The following is a 20,215-nucleotide window of genomic DNA, read 5'->3' as shown; positions in this document are numbered from 1 at the left end:
TTTGGTACCTATCTCCTTAAATGTGTCTACTCGAGTATAATTAAACAATTTGGCTCCTAAGGACAACTGTATTTTCTTAATTCCCAAATTGCCGGCTTTTTCCATAAGCCTGGTAAAGAATTGGCCTAAGGCAATCTTCGCCTCAACAATTTGATTCTCTATATTTATTTCACTACAAATTTTCTTTCCTTTTTTGAAATATAATTTCGGAGGATCGAAAAAGAGCTGGACTAGTCTTTTTACTTCACATTTATTAAGCACTTCGCATATTATAGGGTTATCTTTGTGACTTTTCTTCTCTTCATTTCTATTACTGTTATTACTGGAATTCTTTTTAGTTTGCGATCTTGTCGTGACTTTCATTATTTTACATGCCTGTATTGACATTTCTTTCAAATCATTGATATCTATTCGTGACAGAGCGTCTGCCACGTAATTTTTTTTCCGGCTATGTACTCCACCCCAAAGTCATACTCTTCCAAATCTAACCTGATTCTAGTTAATTTAGATGAAGGGGTTTTCATTGAGAATAAATACGTTAAAGGTCGATAATCCGTTTTCACTGTGAATTTTCTGCCATAAACATATGGTCTAAAATATATAATTGTCCGATATATGGCCGCCAATTCTTTTTCGATCGTGGCTTTATTTATTTCGCCTTTTGTAAATGATCATGAGGCATAGGCAATAGGTAATTGTTTTCCTTCATATTCTTGGCTTAGCACAGCACCGCAAGCATAACCACTTGCGTCAGTTTTAATAAAGAACTCTCTATCAAAATTGGCATTTTGTAGGATATTTGGACTAATTAATGCATTTCTTAGGTAGTTAAAAGATTTCTCGCAGTCGTCTGTCTAATTGTAAATTACATTTTTCTTACTAAGTCTTGTTAGAATCCTGGCGTGATCCGCGAAATTTGGTATGAATCTTCTATAATAATTACAAAATGCGACAAATATTTTTGCTTCATCGGCATTTTTAGGAGTTGGGTAATTTTGAACAATTTTAAATTTATTTTTGTCTGGTAAAATTCCAGTACTTGTGCATTTATGTCCAAGATAAGTAACTTCTTGACTGAAAAATAGATATTTGTCCGGATGTAATTTTAAATTATATTTTCTGCATGTGGAGAATACATCCCGCAAATTTTTAATCATATGTTTTTCGGAGCATCCTAATAGGACTAAATCGTCCATGTATAAGAATGCTTGTAGTGGTTTAGGCCTGCGAATGCCAATGTAATCATCCTCTGGAATGAGTTTGGAGCTACTTTGACGCCATATGATAATCTTTTGAAACGATAAGTACCGTTATCTGCCGTAAAGGATGTGACATCCCTTGACTCTGGGCTGAGTTCTATTTGGTGAAATCCTGACATTAAATCTAGGCATGAGAAATATTTCGTTCTTCCTAATTGATCTAGAATATCATCTATTCTAGGTAAAGGGAATTTATCAGCTGTCAATTTTTTATTTATTTGTCTGAAATCAACAACTAATCTCCACCTTTTTTCTTCTTTGCCTGGAAGAGATTTTTTAGGTACCAATAAAATAGGGCTGTTGTACTCTGAGGTTGATGGTTCAACAATATCATCTTGAATTAGTTTATTTACTTGTTTATTTATTTCATTCTTATGTGCTTGGGGTAGTCTATAATTTTTAATATACACAGGAGTGTTATCCTTCAGATGAAACTTTTGTTTGTAAAAGTTGTTGGTCATGATTGTTTCTGTTTCTAATGAGAACATATCAACGAATTCTGAGCATAATGTGTTGAGTGATTTACTAGAGAGTGGCGGAAAATTTGTATTCAATCTTTCTAACTTTTCTTTATTATTAGCTATACAGTGAGGTGTATTTTCAATTATTACAAAATCCTCTAAACTTTCTGTTTTGATGTCATAATCTTGAATGATGGCATGTTTATCTGTTGTAATTTATTATTCTTAATAAAGCTTGATTTGAGTTTACTATAGTGTTGGCTACAAAAATACCATCAGTCAATTATTGATGAGGTACTAATAGTTCCTTATTGTAACTATTGATATGAACCTGTCTAATTACTTCGGCCCTTGCGGGTATTTTAATGCTATTGATTGTTGGTCTATTTGTCATTTGTATTACAATATCTTCTGGGTAATCGTATGGTCGTACTATTAGGCTGTCCCCATTTTTATTATAATCTCAAATACAGTTATATTTTTTAACGAAGTCGAGTCCCAAAATTCCACCACATGGGATTGGGAAATTGTCTTCTACTATGTGAAATTTGTGTCCTATTAAAAGACTATCATCTGTTAGACCTGCTTTTACGGTTCCAAGTGTGCTTGTAATGCCTCGGCCAATATCTTTTAAATCTGTGATCTGTGAGTTATTTATGTGACATTACTGTCAATTTGACCCTTCTTTATTATTGAGATGTCCGCTCCTGTATCTATCAGGAACGTTGAAGTTGACTTATTTAGAGTAGTATTGGAAGATATGTAGCTGTTTAGATTCAAGTTGAATGTACATATTTTATTACCGTTAGAATTTACTGTTGGAGTGGAGTTTGCTGGTTTTCCTGTTGGTTTATACTACGGAGATTGCTCGTGTTACTCTGATTGGATGATCTTGACTGACCTCCAAAATTGCGTCTCGGGAAATTATTATTTTGTCTATTATTATTATTATTATTATATCTGTTAGTATTACCGTAATATCTTCGGTTTTGGTTACCTCGATAATTATTATTTTGGTAGCTTCTTCGGAAGTTACCTCGGTAATTACCTTGTGAGCGCGTCAGGCGTAACACTGTGTTTGGGTTACCAGTGACTTCAATACAGCTTTTCGTGAATTTTGAAATAGCCTCGTTCATAGATGTGAACGTTCCTGCTTGCATTATCAGTTTAACTCTTTCGTTAGCCGAGTTCTTACACATGACCTTTACAGCTGATTGTGTGGCATATTTGGTTGCCACATCAGGTGCAAGACCGTCAGATATGTAAGCACCCTCCAACGATTTTGTTAATTTTTCAATTTCGGCAGTGTACTGGTTAGCTGTTTGACGGCGCTGTTGGCCGTTTAAGAGTTTTGCCGTCAAAACTTCTACAGATTCACCTTTAATTGCTGAACTCAACTTTTGCGTTATTGCTAGTATTGAATTTTCAGGGCTCAAAGGTCCCTTAAGCTTAGTTTTTATCATGGAAACTGCTATGGTCTCGTGAGTATCCTTAATTTGTTCTAGGATATCTAGTGCGTCTAAGAAGCTATGTAAGTTCTCGTGTTTACCGTCAAACTCAGGTAGAATTGACGAAGCCGTTTTTAAGAATTCTACTCGGGTTTGCGCCATTTTGTCTTTTCTTGTTTGGGAGTTTGGTGTCTCTATTAAAATTTCCTATTGTTCCTGTTTTTCTTCTTCTTTTTGCTCTACTTCTGGTTTCTCTTCTAAATCGGAGGCTGACTCCAGCAGGAATGTGCTAAAGTCTATTTCTATTTCCTTCTTGAAACTCGTTGGTACTATAAATTCTATATCATATCTTGTCAGTGAGGACACCAATTTGTCTCTAACGCTGACAATAAATTTGATATGCTTGGTCTTTTCGATTGCCGTCTACTTACTTACCATTTAACTGTTGATTTGTTTTTCCTATTTTGTTAAATGCTTCAACTATTATTTTAAGATGCTTTACTACTGTTTCTGTCTTTACTTTTGTCTTTTTATAACTTCCATGAAAATGAAATGGTATATTAATTTTGTCACGAAACCCAAAATTGTAAGTCCTTAAAGGAAAATAGATAGACCCGCCATTAAGTATACCGAAATAATCAGGATGAAGAGCTGAGGTGATTTAGCCATGTCCGTCTGTCCGTCTGTCCTTCTGTCTGTTTGAATGCAAACTAGTCCCTCAATTTTTGAGATATTTTGATAAAATTTGGTGAGCGGGTGTATTTGGATGTTCTATAAGACACTTGTCGGAAGCGGCCGGATCGGACCATTATAGTATATATCCTCCATACAACCGATTTTTCAAAAAAAAAAAGGTTTTTGTCATATCTTCTTCAATTTAACAGATTGAAGCTTCAAGCTTCACCATATACTTTCATATATTGCACATATTGTTGTCTAAAATCTGGTAACCTTGCCGTGCGCGGACGTGTTTTTGATCGCTCTTCGAATTGTTATTCTTTTTACTTTGTAAACAAGTTTTGTCTTTTATAAATATTTATTCATATAATAGAAAACAGTTTATAAGTTTAATTTCGTATTAAATCTTTACACAGTGAAATATACATAGTGGCTTTTTGTGCAATTTAAACATTCAGTCTGTGTGTTCATATATTATAGATTTTCACGAAAATTTGTGATAACTGCATACCTTTTTGTTGGTAGCTGCTATTAGCAAATCATTGTGTGCCCTTTTTGCTTTGTGTTGTGTTCGCTGCTAGCTATACGCTGTCTTGCGATTTGCATCCAGTGCTCCAAAATAACTCTTGCCCATAATTTTTGAACAGCTGTTCAATTTATCTTATACTTATAGTTTCTTTCAGGCATGCTTAACGAACGAAACGATATCATTTCGTTACGATAATCAACGCTAATAAACGAAACGAAGTCACTTCGTTTCGTTTATTAACGTTAAGATCGTCAAATTAACGTTAATTTGTCGTTCTTAACGTTAATAAACGAAACGAAATGACTTCGTTTCGTTTATTAACGTTGATTATCGTAACGAAATGATATCGTTTCGTTCGTTAAGCATGCCTGGTTTCTTTTGCCTATTTTTCTTTTGGGTTTGTTTAACTTTGCAATTATGTTGGATTGCTGTGTCAAGAAGTGCACCAATCAAAAGAAAATTTCCCGTGGTGATACTTATGTTTGTTGTTGGCTCTGTGATAATATGGCTCATGTTATCTGTGCCGGTTTCTCTCACATAGGTGGTCGGGTGGTTGACCTAATATCCAGCAAAATTGGACTGAATTGGACATGTCATGATTGTCGTTCCGTAGAAAATGACATGCGAGCTTTTATGAGGCAAACTCAGAAAGAGTTCAACAACATTTTTATTGGGTTTCGTGACCTTAACGAAAGATTCAAAACGATGGAGGCTCACTTTAAAAAATTGAAAGTGATATCTGAATCCCCAAAACGAAAGAAATGTATGCCCAACAATGACTCCAACTTGTCTTCGAGTCAGGGGCAAAGCTGTCCTCCTACGAATGACCCTTCAACCGCGTTGACTAATACGAACAGGATAACCAAAGACGTTATGAACAATGCAGCTCAGGAATCTCCACAAGAATCTACACAAGGTTGTGTCGAGACTTCCAGTGAGACGATCTATGGCAAATTAAACGATGCACGAACTAATAGTGGTACTTTTGCGGCTGTTTGTTCTACGTCACCAATGTTGATTTCGCTGGACTCCCCAATTCATCCTTCACCTCCACCGGTATCTTTAGCTCCAACAATAACAGTTACCGATACTGGGGTTGTTGCTAGCGATACAAGTGTACCTGAAAAAAATAGTACGGGCTCGATAACCAACGCTATAACGGCCGCACCTTCCAAGCTCTCTGGTGCGCTATCCGCTACTCCTTTGCAGGTGACTGCCGTGCCACCTCGTAGGGCTGTATTTGTGTCCCGATTACACGCCTCGCTTACCGAAAATGACATTGCTCATTACGTTTGCTCTAAACTTGGTGTTGCACCCACTAGTAACATCAATGTGTATAAATTTAACTTTAAATATGAGAGAGACATCTCCTCATTTAAAATATCCCTTTCAGATGAATATTTCGATAAGGTACTTGATTCCTCTTTTTGGCCCAAGCATACTGTGGTTCACTTGTTCACGAGAAAGGCGAGGGCCGAACCTGTTTTATTACAGCCAAAAAACGGTATGATGAACACAGTAATAACAACACAAAGGTAATTGCTGATCTGTCCCGTCTTCTCATTAATTATCAATATGTTCGTGGTTTACGATCAAAACTTGTTCCATTCTTCCTTAATTCTTTCAACTTTTCTGCACAAGTTGTAGCTTTTACGGAGACCTGGCTAAAGCCTGATAATTACAATTCTGAGGTTTTTTCAAATAAATATGCTGTTTATCGGCGTGATCGCATCTCTAGAGCGGGAGGTGTCCTTATTGCTGTTGAATCTAACCTATCGTCTGAGTTGATTTCGCTGGACAATATCTCTCATATCGAATTCATAGCAGTTAGGCTTTCATTCGGTAGCTATAGCGCAATTGTTTGCTGTTCGTATATACCACCTCGTTCGGATATGGATGTTTATGCTAGTCATAGCTCGGCCATCTGTGATTTGCATTCGCAGTTGGGAGATAACGATCGACTTGTTGTTGTTGGTGACTTTAACTTGCCAACAGTTAGTTGGGTTAATATAAGTGATTCAAACTTTTTAACTCCCACTGCTCAACATGAGTTTCTCAATTGCTTGTTAGACTCATCTCTTTTACAGATTAACAATGTTCCAATTAGTGGAATTAAAATGCTGGATTTAGTATTTGTGGATGGCTCGGTGGGTACTGCCCTTACGCAAATACCACCTTTATCCCTTCCAGAAGACCCTCTTCACCCTACGATAGAGATATCACTTGATATCAGCCTACCCCGTAGGATTCAAGTACAGTCTCGTCCCCGATCTAGATGCTTCTACAAAGCGAATTTCATTATGCTCAATGATCTGTTGGCTTCCCATGATTGGTCGGATCTCTATGCTTGCACTGATGTCGATTCGGCTATCTCTATATTTTACAGTACGCTTGATAGCTTCTTTGATACCTGCATTCCTACTCGCTATACCCTATGTTCGAATAAGCCCCCTTGGTTTTCAAGGCAACTTATCAGACTTAATAACATCAAATCTAGGCTTTATAAGAAGTTCAAGAAATCTGGAGCATCTGCAGACCTCTCTAAATATCTAATAGCTCGTTCTAAATTTCACCGTCTTAATCAGCTTTGTTATAAAAATTACTTGAGTTGTTGTAAAGCCCAATTTTTTAGAAATCCAAAAAAGTTTTACAGTTTCGTAAATTCAAAGCGGAAAACTTCTGGGTATCCTTCCTCATTAACCTTTGGAGGTAAAAAAGCTTGCACTGATGACGACGTTGCTGAACTATTTTCTGCGTTCTTTAAGTCCACGTATTCATCCAGTGGTTTTCATTCTGGTCAATATCCCTATCGCTTAGATAGCTCGAATTACATTAGGAATCCTGCTATTGATGGTAATATTGTTCTTCAGAGTCTTCAATCTTTGAAGCCCACCTTTTCTCCGGGACCGGACGGTGTTCCTAGTTGCGTGCTTAGGTACTGCGCCGAAAACATGTATGAGCCTATTTTAAAATTATTTGAGCTATCTCTGGGATCTGCGTCATTCCCGGCACTTTGGAAACAGTCTTTTATTATACCCCTGCATAAAAAAGGTAGTAGGTCAAAAGTTGAAAACTACAGGGGTATTGCTAAACTTTCAGTCATTCCTAAAGGCTTTGAACAGATTGTCACCAATCAACTGCAATATCAGTGTTCTAGTCTTTTATCTCCATGTCAACACGGTTTTATTCGTCAAAGGTCTACCACTACAAATTTGCTTGTATTCACCTCTATAGTTATGGAAGGATTTTTAGCGAACAAGCAAACGGATGTCATCTACACGGACTTCAGCAAAGCATTTGATACCGTCAACCACGAGTTGCTTATTCATAAGCTTGATTTACTGGGCTTTCCGTTTCACCTATTAATGTGGCTGAAAAGCTATCTTTCTAACCGGACCCAAAAAGTCCTGTTCAAGTGCAATCTGTCGGAATCGTTCGGAGTTTCCTCCGGCGTACCACAGGGAAGTCATCTAGGCCCTTTGCTCTTTGCCCTTTTCATTAATGACTTGCCACAGACAATATTATATTCCCATACTATAATGTATGCGGATGATGTAAAACTTTGCTACACTTACTGTCCTACCGATTTGAGTTCCTTGGATCTTCTTCAGGCCGACTTGGACTCGTTCCAATGTTGGTGCACAACAAATTTACTAGCTTTAAATTGCTCTAAATGTAAGCATATGACATTTCACCGAGTGAAGCCAGCATTGAAATCTTATGTAATAGATGGTACGCCTTTGGAGCGTATATCTATTGCAAATGATCTAGGTGTCCTTTTTGATCCGAAATTGAATTTTAGCATGCATATTTCATCTATAGCCAACAAAGCGTTGGGTTTACTTGGATTTGTTAAAAGATGGGCTAAAGAGTTCGATGATCCGTACCTCACTAAGGTTCTTTACACATCGCTGGTTCGTCCAATACTCGAGTATTGCTCATGCGTTTGGTCCCCTGTTTCTCAAAAGCATATAAAGCGTCTTGAGTCAGTTCAAAAGCAGTTTTTGATATTTGCATTGCGCGGCCTTAATTGGGACTCAAGTCTCCACCTTCCTCCATACAGAAGTAGACTTCTTCTTATTAACTTACCCACTCTGGAAAATCGGAGAATATTACTGGGGGTATTGTTCATCCATAAGCTCATTATTGGAGAAATTGATTCCGCGGACCTCCTCAGCCGCTTGTTTTTTGCGGTTCCCCCTAGAGTATCCAGACACTACGTTCCTTTCTATTTACCCCTTTGTCGACGAAACTTTGCTAAAAATAATCATCTTCTTATCTGGTGCGCGCACTACAATGACTTGTATAGCTGCATCAGTCTTGAATGTACTTTTGCCACTATACGTAATGCAATACTTGCCTATCTAATGTAAGAGATACAAGCTAATTTAATTTGTCGGCATTTTATTCCTTCGATAAAAAACAGGAACTATCTCGCTTAAGGATGGAGGAACATTTATCAACATGTATCATTAAGAAGGAACAAGACAGTACTGTGTTGATTGGAATCTGGTGCATTCCAACAACGTAAAAAACATGCTTTTTCATGAGCCACTGACCGGAATCGTATGCATTCCGGCAGTATAATCTTATGGGTCAGGCATCGAGCTGATTGGAATCCGGTGCATTCCAACAACACAGGTCATGTTACTTTTTTATGCCTTGTGATGGCGTATCCTCATTACACTACTCTTAGCACTGCCGGATTCCCATGACATGCTGATTGGAATCTTGTTGCATTCCAACAGGGAGATTGGAATCCACTGCATTCCGAAATCATGCTGAGCGGAATCTGATGCATTCCGCCAGTATAAGATTTCGGCATAAGATCTTATTTCTGCTCATATTTCTTATTATTTTATATTCTGAAATTAAATAGTAATGTTCATTAATATTTCTTTGTTTGTAATATAACATTGTTGAAAGCTCGATATATCTTAAATTTTATCTTTTGAGTTGTATATTTATATATCTTTTATATTATGCAGTCGACCATAGTTTGTCGTCGACTTTAAATAATAAATAAATAAATAAATAAATAAAAAAAAAATTGATGAGATCGGTCGTATATATAGTATATATCCCCCACAACCGATTGTTCAGATAAGAAACTGTTCGTAATTACTGCCCTAATTTAAGAACTAGAGGCTTCAAATTTTAACGAATGCTTGCGTATATAGCATAAATTGTTGTCTGAAAAAATCATAAAGATCGGTGGTATATATAGTATATATATGGTTGTATATATAGTATATATATATAGTATATATATATATATATTTTCACAATTTCAGCCCCATTTTAACAGCTAGAAGCTTCAAATTTCACCGAATGCTTACGAATATAGCATATATCGTTGTCTGAAAAAATCATAGATATCGGTGGTATACATAGTATATATCTCATACAATCGATTGTTCAGATAAGAAACTTTGCGCAATTTCTGCCCCATTTCAACAGCTAGAAGCTTCAAATTTCACCAAATGCTTACGTATATAGCATATATTGTTGTCTGAAAAAGTCATAGAGATCGGTGGTATATATAGTATATACCCCATATATACTGTCATTTTTGCCCCTATTTTACGGCTAGAAGCTTCAAAATTCATCAAATTTCATCATTTAGTTACGTTTACGTCATATATTGTTGAAATACGTGATTCGTAGCTATAGTTTTTACACGCAGACCACAAAAAAACTGAAACTTTGCATCCTTACACACAGTACCTACCTATTTTTTATTTTATTACATATACTCAGTTGAGCAGAGCTCACAGAGTATATTAACTTTGATTGGATAACGGTTGGTTGTACAGGTATAAAGAAATCGAGATAGATATAGACTTCCATATATCAAAATCATCAGTATCGAAAAAAAAATTCGATTGAGCCATGTCCGTCCGTCCGTTAACACGATAACTTCAGTAAATTTTGAGGTATCGTAATGAAATTTGGTATGTAGGTTCCTGGGTGCTCATCTCAGATCGCTGTTTAAAATGAATGATATCGGAATACAACCACACACACTTTTTCGATATCGAAAATTTCGAAAAATCGAAAAAGTGCGATAATTCATTACCAAATACGGATAAAGCGATGAAACTTGGTAGGTGAGTTGAACTTATGACGCAGAATAGAAAACTAGTAAAATTCTGAACAATGGAAGTGGCACCGCCCACTTTTAAAAGAAGGTAATTTAAAAGTTTTGCAAGCTGTAATTTGGCAGTCGTTGAAGATATCATGATGAAATTTGGCAGGAACGTTACTCCTATTACTATATGTATGCTTAATAAAAATTAGCAAAATGGGAGAACGACCACGCCCACTTTTTAAAAAAAAATTTTTTTAAAGTCAAATTTTAAAAGAAAATTTAATATCTTTACAGTATAAACGGTAAAATGGGTGTGACACCTACCATATTAAGTAGAAGAAAAAGAAAAAGTTCTGCAGGGCGAAATCGAAAGCCCTTGGAATCTTGGAAGGATAACTGTTCGTGGTATTATATATATAAATAAATTAGCGGTACCCGACAGATGATGTTCTGGTCCACATTTTGGTCGATATTTCGAAAACGCCTTCACATATACAACTAAGGAATACTAAAACCCTCATTAATACCTTTAATTTGATACCCATATCGTACAAACACATTATAGAGTCACCCTTGGTCCACCTTTATGGCGATATCTCGAAAAGGCGTCCACCTATAAAACTTAGGCCCACTTTAAAATACTCATTAACACCTTTCATTTGATACCCATATCGTACAAACAAATTCTAGAGTCAGCGCTGGTCCACCGTTATGGCCATATCCCTAAATGGCGTCCATCTATAGAACTATGGCCCACTCCCTCTTAAAATACTCTTTAATACCTTCCATTTGATACACATGTCATACAAACATATTCAAGGGTTACCCTAGGTTCATTTTACTACGAAGTGATTTTCCCTTATTTTGTCTCCTTAGCTCTCAACTGAGTATGTAATGTTCGGTTACACCCGAACTTAGCCTTCCTTACTTTTATTTATCTTAAAAATCGTTTAGGTATGTACATCTGTTCACTATATATATCTTATCTTACCTACCTATTTTTATACTCAGCTGAGCATAGCTCACAGAGTATATTAACTTTGATTGGATAACGGTTGGTTGTACATGTATAAAGGAATCGAGATAGATATAGACTTCCATATATCAAAATCATCTGGATCGAAAAAAATTTGATTGAGCCATGTCCGTCCGTCCGTTAACACGATAACTTGAGTAAATTTTGAGATATCTTGATGAAATTTGGTACGTAGGTTCCTGAGCACTCATCTCAGATTGCTATTTAAAATGAAAAATATCGGAGAACGACCACGCCCACTTTAAAAAAAATGTTTTTTAAAGTCAAATTTTAACAAAAAATGTAATATCTTTACAGTATGTAAGTAAATTATGTCAGCATTCAACTCCAGTAATGATATGGTGCAACAAAATGTAAAAATAAAAGAAAATTTCAAAATGGGCGTGGCTCCGCCCTTTTTCATTTAATTTGTCTAGGACACTTTTAATGCCATAAGTCGAACAAAAATTTACCAATCCTTGTCAAATTTGGTAGTGGCTTAGATTCTGGGACGGTAACTTATTTCTGTGAAAAAGGGCGAAATCGGTTGAAGCCACGCCCAGTTTTTATACACAGTCGACCGTCTGTCCTTCCGCTCGGCCATTAACAAGATAACTTGAGCAAAAATCGATATATCTTTATTAAACTCAGTTCACGTACGTACCTGAACTCACTTTGTATTGGTATAAAAACTGGCCGAAATCGGACTATGACCACGCCCACTTTTTCGATATGGAAATTACGAAAAACGAGAAAAATGCCATAAGTCTGTACCAAATACGAAAAAAGGGATGAAACATGGTATTTGGAATAGTTTATTGACGCAAAATATAACTTTAGAAAAAAACTTTGTAAAATGGGTGTGACACCTACCATATTAAGTAGAATTAAATGAAAAAGTTCTGCAGGGCGAAATAAAAAACCTTTGAAATTTTGGCAGGAATACTGTTCGTGGTATTATATATATAAATTAATTAGCGGTATCCATATCACCATGAAAAATTTGGAACGCTTCACGATTTCGGTGTCATCTTTGCGCAGGAGCCATGCTAATCTTCTCTGTATCGTTCCAATTTTAGTGTATGTTCTGTCGAAGTTTTTCAATTGCCGCAATTTTTTTGTTGGTGCCCGAATTTAATTCATCTTCTTTTTTTTTTTCTTTCTTTTACAAGGCTTAAGCTGTAATCAGCCAGTAAAACCCTTACCTATGAATTAGGTTGAGTAATTAGCCAGTATAATCAAGGCAGGATCGCCATATAAAAGGCGTATCCTTGCCAGCTATGAAATTAGGCTGAAAAATCAGCCACCAGAATCATAGGCAGAATCGCCATATAAAAGATTTGAGAGGTTTCCACATCAATGAGCGAATGCTTCTTTATTCAAATATTGTCAGCTTATTTATACTAAATTATTCTAAACATATTCTTACACACATTTTTACTTTAAGCATACATACCTACATACAACTCGACACAAAATATGTACCTACACACCTGTGTTGAGTTGTGACTTCTGTGGGAAATGCAACGTCCGCAAATTCGCCGGAATGCGAATTTGGTTTGGTTGTTCGTTGTATACACACCTGTATTAAATCGTGTGAATGGCTATGCCAGCAACAATTATCAGATGCCTTTTTTTGTGTTGATGAAAATTTAGACTCTTTTTTGTTACAGGGTAGCATATTAACTGATTTAAATATTTGGCATTGAAATTGTTATCTGTGTACGCTACACCAAGTAAGCTGGAGTCTGATCGTTACCGCCCTTTAGCTTACTAGCAGTTGTATACGTCTTCATTTCTTATTTTCTGTTCCTGTATTACAGCTATTCTATCTTCTCTCTGCTTTTGCAGGTTTTGAGGTCTGGTTCCTGTCATTCCGGCAAACTTTTTCCTGGTTCTGAGACCGGGCTTTTGACCTCCCCTTTCCCTATTCCAGGCGATCGCTCTCGTCGTTGGTTGGGTTAACCACAGGACCCAAACGCTGCATAATTTCTAATGCTTTGAGAGGGTTCTCTAAAACTCCTTTTCTCGTTGGTCCCGTTCTAACGTTAGTTCTTTGTCCGCATACTATCATCGCTATCCGCGTCCGAATCATCGCTTATAGCGATTTCTTCTTCACCGGCTTCCGACGTCACCGGCATCCCGCTGCTCTCCTATGAAGCGGCGTAGATGCTGAGCGTTCAAACCATCGACAAGGTGCCTGCTATAGTGAGGGAATTTTCAATGACAAATTGATAAAAGTAGATAACTTTCCGAATAGTAATTGGTAATACTTTTTGATAATAAATCGATAAAATTTCAATGAGAAATTGGTGGCACTCCATCTAGCCATGCCAGCTGTATTGGCCGGGACATCCCGTATATTTCACACACTTTAAAGAGTTCCGCCGGGAAATGTTATGTCCCGGCATTTTCACAATATCAAAATTAATATAATTATAATCTGCTACGAAACATCGCTATATTTGCGGCTTCGATTGTATTCATGTCATTAGCATATTGCATGCAACTCTGTAAAGAAGAAAAATTCATGCCTACTGTGGTTCTTAATATTGTAACGAATTTACTGCAAATCCTCTTATTTGCAACCTTCTGCTAAGTTCGAATCACTAAACTGCTGAGTAAATAACTCCAATATTTAATAATGCCAAATGGCCTTTATTCAAGTACTTTCAAAATAACACTTCTATTACTCGACAGATAGCGTGCTTTATCGAAACTGATTTATTTCGCCTCTACTGTTGCTGCTTTTTATACTCTGTGATTTCCTCGTTCGCATCTTCTAGGCGCTTCCATTTCCAGAATCTACTAGTTGGCCATCAGCTATCAAATTTCTCAGCTGTAACTACAGATGCACGATTTTATAGCTTCTCTCATTGCATACTTTCGGGAGTATCTCATATATATGAATGTGGTTGTGCGTTGCTTCTCCGCTGCGTGTACGTACATATGTGTAGATGTGATGTGATGATTGATTCGTTTATGTAGATACAAGTGACTGTTTGCTTTATTGTTGTTGTGACTTCATTTACTTAGCATCAGACTAGGGATGTGAGTATCACTTAGTGTCACTAATATTCGTCACACTGCCCTCCACCTAAGTCTGATCATCCCGATCAGGCAAATCTGTCGATCTAAACGCTCCCATCCTTTCCAAATGAACCACTTTCGTTTTGGTTCGTGGTTTGCCAATGGTTTGTATGCGGTACACTATATCGTTGATCCATTTTACAACTTTGTATGGGCCTTCCCAATTACACTGCAATTTCGGGGACAAACCTTTTTTTTCGTTGTGGGTTGTATAACAGCACCGAATCTCCTTCCTGAGAACCTTTCGAATTAATTGCTTTATCGTATCTGGCTTTAATCTTGTCACTCATAATCTTTGCTCGTTGCTTTACAAGATCGTGTATCTCTCTCAGCTCTTCTTCCAAGACACCAGTGTATTTCTTGACATTTCTCTCCGCATCGGCATCTATCCCAAACTTCAAATCAGCTGGCAGCCGAAGGTCATTGCCAAAAATTTCTTTTGCAGGGGTTTGGCCCGTTGTCTCATGCACTGCTGATCGGTAACCCATCAAGAATAATGGTATGCGGGTATCCCACTCCTTATGGTACTTGTCTACTACTTTCCTTAAATGCTCCTCCAAGGTTCTATTGAAACGTTCCACCATACCATCGGACTGAGGATGCAATGCAGTTGTCTGCGTTTTTCGAATGCTCAATGATTTACACATTTCCTGGAACACAGCTGATTCGAAATTCCTGCCTTGGTCAGAATGTAACTCCATTGGTACCCTATACCTTGCAATCCATGTCTTTATATATGACTTTATAAACACTTCTGCTACTGCTTCCGCTTCTTGATTTGGGATTGGGTATACCTCTGGCCATTTGCTGAAATAATCCATAACCACCATTACATATTTGTTTCCGCAGCTGCTAGTAGGAAATGGACCTGCGACATCCATAGCCATCCTTTCAAATGGCGCACCTGAGTTATATTCCTTCATTTGGCCATGACTTCGGGTTTTGGGCCCTTTCGCTCTGCTGTAAACCTCGCAGTTCTCAATCCACTCAGTGGCCGACTAACGGCAACCAACCCAATAGAATCTCTGTTTAATCTTCTCGAGCGTATTTGTGATTCCTAGATGACCTCCGCTTGGACCATTATGCAGCTCGCTGAGCACGTCAGGAATCCTCTTTCTAGGAACAACTATCAGTTTATTCTTGCACAGACCATGCTCACTCTCCCATACTCGATGCAAGCAACCGGATATCAATTCTAAACTGTTCCACTGTGCCCAATATGACTTCGCAATGGGGCTCTCTGCTGACATCTCTTCTCTGTTTGGTCTTTCGTTTCGTTCGAGCCCTTGCATAACATGTGACAGATCTGTATCTTCTAGCTGACACTTTCTTAGTTGTTCCTTGTCCCATTCATCCGTACACGTTATAGCCATTAGCCGGACATCTATAATGTCTTCTTTAGCCTCGGCCTTTGAACAGTGCTTGCATTCCAAACTACATGGTATTCGTGATATTGCATCGACATTCCCATGGGTACTACCTTTCCGATGTTCAATGGAAAAGTCATAGCTTTGTAGCCGTTCGATCCACCGTGCCAATTGTCCTTCTGGATTACGGAACTGCAGAAGCCATTTCAACGCTGCGTGATCTGTCCTGACGCGGAATCGCTGGCCGTAGAGGTATTTGCGAAAATGTTTAATGCACTCTACCAATGCCAACAGCTCTCTCCGTGTAACGCAATAGTTCCTCTCTGGTTTTCCAATTGAACGGCTGTAGTATGCAACTACTGTGGTAGCCGATAAATATACCACTATTAAATTATACGCACACTGTTTTATTTTTATAAAATACCTTTATTATAATCACTCCTAAATGTATGCTAACAATTCCTTTTAAAAATTTATATAAAAATGAAAATTTTTGAAACAATCATTTCAAAATTGAAATATAAAAAATTAACAAGAACCAAAAATTCAATTTATTTAAAGTAGGTACATTTAGAGTTGAATATAAATATAACCCTACAATACTCCCCCTTCCGGAGATTTAACGTTAAATAAATTAAAAGTAACTTTCTTTTTTGTTTTTGTGTTAGGTATCTGTATTTTATCAATCATTGCTGGTTTTAAACGATCAATAGGAATAGATTTAATTTCATTATTTATCTCAATTTTAAAGTTTTTAACATCTTTTTCAATAACTCTATAAGGACCCCCATACGGATGCTGCAAGGAATGTTTGTTTATTACACGTACAAAAACAAAATGACAATCTTTTAATTCTTTTGGAACAAAAATACCGCTAGAATTTTTATGATGTTCCAAATTTGATTTAAAATTTTTAAAATGTTCACGCAAACTACTTAAAACATTCGCTGAAGTTACATTCTCTGTAGTTGAAACAAATAATTCACTAGGTAATCTTAAATTTTGGCCATAAACCATTTCAGTTGGTGTTGCCGAAATATCTTCCTTAAAAATCGATCGCAAACCCATAAGCACTATTGGTAACTCTTCATACCAATCCCTGGACCCATTCCTAGCCATTATTGAAGATTTAAGCTGTCTATGGAAACGTTCTATCATTCCATTAGCTTGGGGATGATAGGAAGAAGTCGTTATTTGATGACTTCCAAGAAGTTTCGTTAATTCTAAAAACAAGTTTGAGGTAAACTGAAATCCCTGATCCGTTGTTATTTCCAATGGAACCCCAAAACGTGAAATATACTCCTTAAAAAATTTATTTACAACCGTAACTGCAGAAATATCTCTTAGCGCGAATGCCTCTGGCCAACGTGTAAATCTATCAATTATAGTTAATATGTAACGATATCCCTTTGAAACAGGCAAGGGTCCGACAATATCTAAGTGAATGTGTTCAAATCTAGCTTTTGGAATTGGAATTTTCACAACTGGAGATTTTGTATGACGATGTACTTTCGATTTTTGACACCTTATGCATTCTTTGGACCAGGTATTGATGTCTTTATTCATTTTTGGCCAAAAATATTTCTTAACTATCAAACGACGTGTAGCTCTACTACCAGGATGTGAAATCCCATGTAACATATCAAATATTATTTTTCTTAAATTGTTTGGAATGAATGGTCTAGTATTTTCTCCTGACACTTCGCACCATATATTAAAGTTAAGAACAGGAATTTTTATTAGTTTCAAATTTAAAAATGTTTGCTCTGAGGTAAGTTTGCCTAATTCACTATCTTGTTTTTGTTCACTTTGTATAATTTTTAAATTAATGTCCGAATTATTAATCGCTTCTACTTCAAACGCACGAGATAATGTATCAGCTACAACATTTTCCTGTCCTTTAATATACCTAATATCATTCGTAAACTGTGCAATGAATTCCATATGTCTAGTTTGTCTTGGACTGCGTTCTGTTTTTGAATTTAAAGCAAATACTATAGGCTTGTGATCTGTGAAAACTGTAAATTAACGTCCTTCTAGAAGGTAACGAAAATGTTTAATGTTCAAATAAATAGCTAACAGTTCCCTATCAAATGCGCTATATTTAATTTCGGATGAAGACAATTTCTATGAAAAGAATGCAAGTGGCTCTGATTTATTATCAAACGTTTGATGTATGACACCACCTATTGCCGTATTGGATGCATCTACATTTAAAGAAAGTTTTGCATCTTTGTTAAAATGATTTAACAATATCGCAGATGCAAACTTTTCTTTAATGCATTCGAAAGCTTTATTAGATGTATCGTCCCAAATTAAAAGCTTGTCTCGTCTCTTATTTGTTCTATTAATTAAATCATAGATAACTGTCGTAAACTCTGCTAATTTTGGTATATATCGATGGTAATAATTAACCATACCAATACATTTTTGTGCCTGCTTAATAGATTTTGGACGATCAAAATTTCGAATGGCTAAAACTTTTTCTTCCGAGGGCCTAATTCCCGTTTCAGAAATATTATGTCCTAAAAAGTCAACATTTGTTACGCCAAAAGTACATTTACTTGGTTTTATATTTAAACCGTACTCCGTGAGGCGCTGAAATAGTACGCGAAGATCTTTGAAATGTTGTTCCTCATTTTCGCTTGCCACTAAGAGATCATCAATATATGTAAAAACAAAGTCTAAATCATTAGCTACTTCATTAATAAACCGTTGAAAAGTTTGTGCGGAGTTTCTAAGCCCGAAAGGCATTCGTACAAATTCAAACATGCCAAAAGGCGTAGTAATTGCAGTTTTATAGATATCCTCTTCTGCCATTGGAATTTGGTGGTAAGCTCTTACCAAATCTAGCTTCGAAAATACTTTCTTATTTCTGAGATTCATGTTGAAGTCATGAACATGGGGCAAAGGATAACGATCAGGGACTGTTACAACGTTTAATCTTCTAAAATCTCCACAAGGACGCCAGTCATTTAACTCCTTCTGGGGTACAAGATGCAAAGGAGATGCTACCGCTGAATTATAAGGCCTACATATCCCTGTCTTTACTAAAAAATCGAATTCAGTTTTAGCTACTTTGTATTTAATAGGATCTAAACGCCTTGGTTTAGAAAATGGTAAATTTCCTTCAGTGACTAGTCTGTGAACTGTTGTATGTCTAACTGGTTGTGAATAATCTGGTTCAGAAAATAAAAAAGGAAATTCTTTCAATAACTTTGTAAATTTGTTATCAACAGCAAAAACTTTTGGTAGCGAAACATGACAAACACATGAAATTGTGTTAACTGAAAGACTTGTTACCGGATCTACTAAGCATTTGCGTTTAACATCAATTAAGAGACCATATTTACACAGAAAGTCAGCACCGATAATTGGTTTAGCTATATCTGATATTAAAAACGTGAACGGAAATTCGCGACGCAGTCCCAAATTTATAGTTAAAAGTTTTTTACCGTATGTCGAAATCGTTGAACCATTAGCTGCCGTTAGAATAATATCTGATGACTTTTTTGAACATGAAGATTTTGAAACCGGAAGCACTGAAATTTCTGCTCCACTATCTATTAAAAAATTCAATTTGTTTGTTTTATCAAAACTAAATAAGCGACGTGTAAAGGTGTCTAAATCTCCGTTGTTTGTCGCCGCAACAACGGATGACTTTAGTTTGACGAACTATTGTTATTTTTAAAAGCGCATGGTTGTTTGCACTTCAAAGCCTGATTACCAAACTTATAATGATACCTACAGAGCCAATTTGGGTTGTCACGAGACTGTGATCTATATCTAGAGGGACTTCTAAAGCGATTCCCACTAAAAGATCGGGACCTTGAATCATTTTGACTCACCTGATTTTTAATTTCACTGATCTCTAATGATAATTTTTCAAAATTTTTGCAAATAATGTTAGTTGTTTGAACTAAATTTGAAATAATTGTATTTTCGCTTTTAGAATTTGGAAAATTACTAACTGAAGCTATTTCATTTTTATTAAAAGCTTCCCAAATAGTATCGGCTAATTTAACTAATTCACTTATTTCAGTCGAATTCGAACAAGCAAGGATAATACTTAAATTTTTTGGCAACTTCCTTATCCAAAGCTTTTTAAGAATTTCCTTGCTAAAATTGTTTCCAGAGAGTAGCAATAGATACCGATAAAATTCAGAAGGTTTACGATCTCCCATGAATCGGATAACACTCGATCTAACTTGGCATTCTCACTTAATGAATGCCGTTCAATTAAAATTTTCTTTAATGCAGAAAATTTGTCATCTGCA

The 20,215-nt window shown here is 36.4% G+C and overlaps 1 protein-coding gene and 1 non-coding gene across 5 annotated transcripts in view; both read right to left on the bottom strand.

The window, feature by feature from the left end:
* The window catches only part of LOC137237670 (RRP12-like protein), a 312,941-nt gene that overhangs the window by 216,743 nt on the left and 75,983 nt on the right, over positions 1 to 20,215 (bottom strand). The gene's annotated exons all lie outside the window — the stretch shown is intronic.
* On the bottom strand, positions 12,479 to 12,586 carry LOC137238965 (U6 spliceosomal RNA). Its single transcript, XR_010949267.1, has one exon. It is a non-coding gene; the product is annotated as a U6 spliceosomal RNA (small nuclear RNA).

Source organism: Eurosta solidaginis, chromosome 1 (genome assembly GCF_040869045.1).
Source record: "Eurosta solidaginis isolate ZX-2024a chromosome 1, ASM4086904v1, whole genome shotgun sequence".
NCBI classification, from domain to species: Eukaryota; Metazoa; Arthropoda; class Insecta; order Diptera; family Tephritidae; genus Eurosta; species Eurosta solidaginis.
Note: the sequence above shows the minus strand (reverse complement) of the source record. Positions and strands in the feature narration are given on the sequence as shown.